Source organism: Lacerta agilis, chromosome 3, assembly GCF_009819535.1.
Source record: "Lacerta agilis isolate rLacAgi1 chromosome 3, rLacAgi1.pri, whole genome shotgun sequence".
In the NCBI taxonomy this organism is placed as follows: Eukaryota; Metazoa; Chordata; class Lepidosauria; order Squamata; family Lacertidae; genus Lacerta; species Lacerta agilis.
This window is the reverse complement of record NC_046314.1, coordinates 72,795,029-72,802,797: the sequence shown is the minus strand read 5'-3', so window position 1 is coordinate 72,802,797 and position 7,769 is coordinate 72,795,029. Positions and strand designations below refer to the sequence as shown.

Below are 7,769 nucleotides of genomic sequence, written 5' to 3'. Positions count from 1 at the left end.
TAGTATAGTATCAAAATAATATTTTTTTATTTGCAGAATATATCTTTTCAAAATCAAGCACTACTGGGAGTTTCTGTATTCCAATGTATTTCATATCAATTAAAAATTGAGTGTGGTGTGAGCAAATTTTTATTCTGAAAGTATGGCCCAGAGAAAAGAGTTCGAGAACCAGGCCAACAAGGATCAACATCGTGGTTTGGCAGCAGTGATGTAGTTAGCATTTTATCCCTTTAAGTAAGGTTAATGTCACAATCCTGCACTGGCTCTAGGGAGGCCAAAAGAGAAGAAGCTGAGGAGATGAGGGAAGGAGTACAAAACAAGCAGGGATAGGTGGGTAGGCATCAGGTCTGGGGGCTGGGCAGTTGGACTATCTTACTTCATAGAATTGTATAGTTGGGAGGGACCCATCCACCTTGGCACTATGTTAATATCCTCAACCCATCATATCACATGGGATTTCCCCCCAGGATTTTTAACCCTCTTTTCTACCTCTGTAAAATTATATTTAATTTCCCATGTGCATCTGCACAGAGCAACCACTGCCACCACCCCTGCCCCCCATTTCAAGGCATAGAGTATTTTAAAATATGTTAGCAAGGACTATCTTTCAACACCAGCTGCTAGTTTGTTCTATCAAGGAGAAAGGCACTCCTAGATACAAAATCCCCAATCAGGCCTTTTTAAAAACTAGGCAATCTTGGGCTGGCCCCTTCATAAATTAAGGATGAAGAACTAATAACCTGTTTAGAAATAACTCTTCTGAAAAAGAAGTGGTTTATTATAGGAACAGTCAAAATAGGGTAAAAATAGCAAAATATTGTAATATTTAGGCAGACACCTTTCTTCACTTTCCTGGTATGAAAATAGTACTAAGGAGGACTTAAGATTTATATATGGGTTGTAAAAATTATTTGTTAAAAGCCATTTCAAAAGATGATATCCAACATCAGTCATGCTCACAAGGAGGTGCACTGATTTCAATGAATTTGCTTGGAGTAGTATGATTAAGGGATGTCACCAGAATCTCCTAGACGGCTTTGAATATAAGGCTTCTCAGCTCTCCAACCTAGCCAAATGTTGACCATCAAATGTAAGAGCAGAAGAAACAGAAGAGTAGGATTACCAAAAACGCCTCTTTTCAAGAACATAAGCCTTTCAGTATTGGACAGGCAATATCCATCCATCCCATAACAGACAGGGTCTGTGAAAAGCCAATCAGGGAACTCCACTTTCCTAACAGAGTCATGCTTCCATCTCCAGATTCCTGGGCCAATTTGAGCTGGACAAGGTCAGAATAATGTCATGCACTTAAGCTGTGAAAACTGATTTAACATTTGAAACGGAATTTCAGAAGGGGAGACAGAGAGACAGACAACACACAAACCCTCATTCCAGTTCTGACTGACTAGCCTTTGCCAATTCCTAAAATGGAGTTTGGGCTATATAAGACAGCAGAGCTATTCCAAATGAATGCAGGGCCACAACAGGCTGCATTTTGTCTGTTGGGTTGGCTTCCTAATGCTTGTCTGGAGGTGTCTTGAAAGAAAACTTTCCTGCATTTCTAGCAGTGTTTCATGAACCTCATAACTGTATGCCAAAACACTGAGAAGATGGGAATGCAATGGAAATGGGCTAGAAGACTTCCATGAACCACAAGTTTGTTGAAGAGTTAATCCTCCTGATTCCTTCCATCATGCAGAGATGTACTGCTGCTCACGAAAGCAGGGGAGCCTGCTTTTACAAATATGAGGCCCAGAATTTAGAATACGATTCCTAGTCATTTCAACTAGACTAAATTAGAAAAAAGAAACATAGACCAGTGCAAAACTCCAGCTTGTAAGTAACACAAATAGCTATATTCCTGACAGCTTAAAGTATTTAAAGTTTCTAATCCCCTTTTCCTTTCCTGTGTTTATTTTTAGCACACAATGCAGAAATAAATCAAGAAAATAGAAATTAAATACATCCCAATGATAAAGTCAAAAAGGTACATTTGTGATGGTGGTGTCTGATATCCAGCAGTGGTAATGATAGCAGTCTATCTGTGATGTAAGTTTGAGAGCAGTCTAGCTTTCCAGTGGTTCTCAGTGCACTGCAACGCAAGTCAAGTACCTTCTTACCAAATCCCTCTACAATACAGCATTAATGGTATGGAAATCATATTTAGATACTGACCTTCACTAATGCTCAATGTTGACATTTAAGCAAGCAATAAATGTAGCACCAATTATTTGGTGTTCTATAAATATGAAATTTAATTAAAGTAAAAATAAAAGTGCATGGATTTTTTAAATGCTTTGCCCTTTATACCCTGTGTATCAAGTCCCTGGACTAAGGGCTATTTTAATCTACAGGAATGTGCCATAGTCTGCTGACAAAAGCACTACAACTAGCTAATAGCCACTAAGCACTGCAATATGCAATGCAGCTTTCTTTGAAGAAGGAATGGCAGTCATGCCAAAGCCTTTAGAGACGCCAGGCCTGCTTGAGCCCATGTTTCTTTCAGGAACTGAAAATGCATTTTCCATTCTCTCCTTCAAAGCCAGCTATGGAAGTGCCAATTCTTCTGTGGCATGTGGCTTACTTCATTCAGTTGTTAGAATCATTTTAATAAAATATGTGTTAGACTGTAAGAAATGTGAACTTTTTTTTAAATACAGTAACATGAAAATCAAAAAGACAATCTGACAGGGCAGGGGAAAAAAGCATGCTCCACTAAGCAGGTGGAAACGTCACGCAGATACTGTGGACAGACTTTTTGGCACCAGATGGACTGCTGTTGTGTAAATTGCTTAAATTATAAGGAGTAGATTACAATTAAGAAGCAGTTTTCCAAGTAGGTTAAGACACAGAGATATTGGAATAAAGGTGATGCAAGACTATAAACCAACACTATGTAGTAGCATGCCGCATTGTGAAATCCAAAATTCACAATGGGAAAACCCCACATAGTAACAGAGTGCTATGAAAATATTGACAAATTGAAAGTAAAATCTCATAGAACATCTATAAATGTAAGAATGTCATATACACAAAGAAATATGTTTGGTTTAAGGGAAGAGCTGAGGCTCTTACAAATTCACACATGCAACAAAAACAATTTAATTGCAAGTTATGGCTTCTGTCTTAACTTCCAAGTTATGCAAGCAGCAAAACTATTGGACAATTTCACATACTCCATTTCCTTAGAAGTTGAAAGTACTTTCAAGCAGCATGGAGAGGTAAAGTTTACCTAAGCGTCTGGATCAGCAGCACCCCCCATTCATGTTTTACAGCACTGAGGAAGCACCAGAGGACTAAGGGTCATCCTTTTTATTTATCATTCATTATGATTTATGGTCACAATGGTATCAGGGTGGCCAGACTGCTTCATTTGCAATAAGTACATGTCCCATAGTTTCCTGCTAAGATCCTGTGACCTTTCATAACACAAATGTGGCGGGGGGTGGTTTGCTATTGTTGTTGAATAGTGTGAGAGTGCCTTTCCTGATGGACAAAAATGTGGTAACACTAGAGAAGCATCACAGAACAACTAATAAAGTGGAATGGTGTGTGGATGCTTCAGAATGATTCCACTACTGGTGTCGCAGAATACACATGCAACAAAAGAAAATGGAGGGGCTACAAGACTTCTTCCTCCCCGTGCTAAAACACACTAATATTTGGAGTTGAATGCTCAGTAAGTTGTACATCCAGCCCAAGTTTTTTGCCATAACACAGGGCTGGAGTTAAATTGGGAAGAGGAATGTCTCAGGCAAATCACAACGTCACACCTATTGGCACACATTTCTCCCACTTTGTCCATTTTATCCCACCAGACTCAAGCAAAGTGGCAACAGTCGGGCAATGGGGCATCCACTGCATAACACTCTTCAACAACAAGCCAAGGCTACAGGTCATGGTTTAGGAGAAGAGAGGTTGAGCACAGCCTCACATTTGGATGACGTGCTAAGCTTGGCTGAGCTGCCATGTCATGCTGAGCTAGAAGGACCTGGGAATAGCAAAGCGGTTGTGATTGCATCCCTGGCTTTGGCTTAGCATTATGTGTGAATGATATTCCTAATATTCCTTCTCTGCCTTTTCTCTAGGTTTTCTATCCAGGGACAGATGTATTCTAAGGATTTCCTCTGTTCCACTGCAGGTTCCATGGAAAGTGCCTTTTAAAAATATTTACGTGCAAAATAACAGCAGGAGGTCAACTTTACATTGTCGTGGTTTACGCATTCATTTCCTCATAATCTGTTGCACATGCCCTTTACGGCTATCAAAATGGGCACATTCCTCCTCATTTCTCAGGTATTTCTTGTACTGCATTGCTAGAGGCAGGGTGAGGATGGTAAGGAGTCAAAACATTTCTCACCAGGCTGTAAAATATTTAGACAAAACATGAATATTTTATGGCCACGAAATCACAAAGTTCTTGTGCAGATTCCTGGAAACATCTGCTTATAGCACTGCAATGAAAAGAACCAAGCAGAATACCAAGGGTTTTTATAACAGGGATAGTTAATTATACTGAATATATTTAGGATATTAATCATGGACTCGGGAAAACATCAACTAAATGTCATCTATATATGACATTTTGTACTTAGAAACAGATTCCTTAGTACAAAATATAATACTGAATTAGTTATGGCAGGTTCCCTCGGGTATAAACTGTGGGTTTTCCTTTCAAAATGCATGCAGTCTGGAAAAGGTGGGATGGTGGTTGGTGGTGTTTATTTTAAAAGGGATTTTATTTTTTTATTTATCTTCATAACAAATATGATAGTGTGTTGTGTGTTTTTGTACATTAGCAAGAAGCAAGAATTTACGGTAATAGTCAAAACCATAATCAAAGCAAGGAAATCATCATGGGAACAACAATGCCACAGACAAATAAATAATATATAAATATGCTACTATAAAGGCATTTTGATTGTATAGTTATGAAATGAGTAAAGGACACATAAGGAGAAAATAAAAGGAATAGTCCTAGTATTGGATTAATGTGCATGTAGAATCAGGTTGTTCCACAGGCCTACCTTAAAATTATTCTCACAAAGTGTGGAGGCGTTAAGATGATACTACTACACAGAATTGGTAAGTTCATTATTATTCCTAGCAGCAAAAGAGAGGATTTCTAGCTCAGTATGTGATTTTATACAGGACAGCTGGCAATGGAGGCATGTAATTGTTGCCACTGTCATCACCACCACCAATGGGCAGTTTGTGGGGTTTATTGCTGGTTGCTTTTTGTTTTTCATTCTCTGTGTATTTCTTTTTTACAGGCTACATTATGTATAATGTAATTATGTTTTAGATAAGCTAGAGGAAAATGGAATAGAAATATGATTGATATTGAACATTCAATACAAGTGAAACTAAAAGGATTATGCTCTGTGCAAGTAAATAGACTGATATGGGACAAATGTTACACAATAAATTTATACATTCCCATAGAAAGTTAAAGTAAACTGGGTGATAGACAACTAAGCCATGCTCACAGTGGAACCATTGAAATCCAAGGATTTAGGTATATGCATTCATCTTAATATATCTACTCTGAGTATGACTAACGTTGGATATCACCCATTAGTACAGCACCCACAATAGAAAGTTTCAAGCTTTCCAAGTAGGCATAAAATATACTCTAGGTGGAATATAAAGACAATAAATTAATATAAATGTAACAGCCAATATCCTAAAAGAACTAGGAACAATAGGCATTGGCTTGTGCAATATATTAGGTCCATTATCAAATTATATATAAAGTAGAATAGGTTTCTTTTTGTCATCAATCTTCTCCGAGAAAGGAAGATTAAATTTTAATAAAAACTGAATGAAAAACTAATTTTACATGAGAAAACCTCAATTAAAACTGTCTTCCCTGAAAATAGGTTCCAGTTTACAATGTTTGGTCCAGGTAATGAAGTAAACATCTGGAAATTGAAAGGATATTAAGTAGTCATTGGAAGTATAATTAAAGTACTAAATTAAGGAACAGCTAGCTTCTATCACTTGATGTAAAGTTAATCAGTTCCCAATATCTTCCTTAACAGATTTTTGCATGCTGCTGCTGGGGCACAGAAGGCTTGAAGGGGAAAAGAGAAAGAGAAAGTGCCGATGTGCATTAAGAGGGCATCATTGGATATCACCTAATAAACCCTATAGGCTCAAAACAGAGGAAGTTTCCTTTCTTATTGTTTCATCTTGGACAATATATGATGACTCTGCAGAATCCTCACAGAATCAGAATCAGTAGAATACAGGTTATGTATGGCCTCTAGCTTCATGAGACACCATAAAATGAAATGCTGCAGCTCCACAGAATCCATCTTCGGAAGGAGAGTGTGGCTGCAAAGAAATATTAAGTGGTGTATGACCAAATACAAAGAAAGCATGTTCCCCACAGCCAGGGATGATGGACTGCTTTGGGACTTCCATTTCATGGAGTGGAAAGATGAATGAGAAAGATGTACTCCGTGAGAATTCTTCTATTCAGCACTGAGAAAGTGGTCACAATCTTCTGTGCTTGGCACTGGAATCAGGTATATTAGCTTTCTTCCCTCACCTGCTTTTTTGAAGGTTAGGAACTATAGGCAATGAGAACCCCGTGGTCCTTGATCCTCTTGCTGTAGCCACCATTCCTTATTTTGTGCTGTCTCTCACACTGACAATGTTTTCTGCCTTTGGTTATTTGGGGGGTTGCGGTGTCACAGAAGGCTTGCTAGATGAAGGACTTTCTGAGCTCTGCTTTGTGCACTGGTTTTAGACATTTTAGCTCTGCCTTTCACGTTTCTCTCCCATCACAGAACTGCAAGGTCAGATCCCACACCACCACCCGTCACCTGTTTGAAAGTCCCTGCCCTCTAGCAGCTGGTATGTTATATCCCACCATGGCTGAGGACTAATGTTTAGGTTTCAGATGCCGTGCCTTGCCAAAGGAGATGAAGTAGTTCTCATGACAAAGAACCAGCAACCCTTGGCTCAAATTAAGTCTTATGCATCCATCAGAGTGTCAAGGGGACATAAACAGATTCATTTGTGACCATTAAGATTTTCTGCATTTTCTCCATTTACTAGATGTGGGGTTTACAGTGGTGCCTCGCAAGACGAAATTAATTCGTTCCGCAAGACACTTCGTCTTGCGGAAATTTCGTCTTGCGAGGCACTGTTTCCCATAGGAACGCATTAAAATTTAATTAATGCGTTCCTATGTGGGGGAAAGTCCGGGGGCCCCTCCCGACTGGCACCAGAGCCGCGCCGCGCCGCGTTTTAAGGCTGCAGCGAGTGAACAGCAGCGCTGCTGTTCGCCCGCTGCAGCTTTAAAAAGGCTTACCTTTTGGCTCCGGTCGTCGCATCCGCCATCTTGGATTGACTCAGACATGCGCAGTCGATCCAAGATGGCGGACGCGACAACTGGAGCCAAAAGGTAAGCCTTTACAGCACATCTATGGCGCGCGGCGCCGCGTTTTAAAGCTGCAGCGAGCGAACAGCAGCGCTGCTGTTCGGCCGCTGCAGCTTTAAAAAGGCTTACCTTTTGGCTCCGGTCGTCGCGTCCGCCATCTTGGATCGACTCAGACATGCGCAGTCGATCTAAGATCTATGCACATCTATGGCGCGCGGCACCACGTTTTAAAGCTGCAGCGAGCGGACAGCAGCGCTGCTGTTCACCCGCTGCAGCTTTAAAAAGGCTTACCTTTTGGCTCCGGTCGTCGCGTCCGCCATCTTGGATCGACTGCGCATGTCTGAGTCGATCCAAGATGGCAGACGCGGCGACCGGA

The 7,769-nt window shown here is 40.2% G+C and overlaps 1 protein-coding gene and 1 long non-coding RNA gene across 4 annotated transcripts in view; one reads left to right on the top strand and one right to left on the bottom strand.

Annotated features, from left to right (window-relative positions):
* The window catches only part of DISC1 (DISC1 scaffold protein), a 181,189-nt gene that overhangs the window by 19,589 nt on the left and 153,831 nt on the right, over nucleotides 1–7,769 (bottom strand). The gene's annotated exons all lie outside the window — the stretch shown is intronic.
* Nucleotides 1,938–6,175, top strand: LOC117043990. Its single transcript, XR_004426258.1, has 3 exons — nucleotides 1,938–1,987; nucleotides 4,089–4,296; nucleotides 6,045–6,175. It is a non-coding gene; the product is annotated as an uncharacterized LOC117043990 (long non-coding RNA).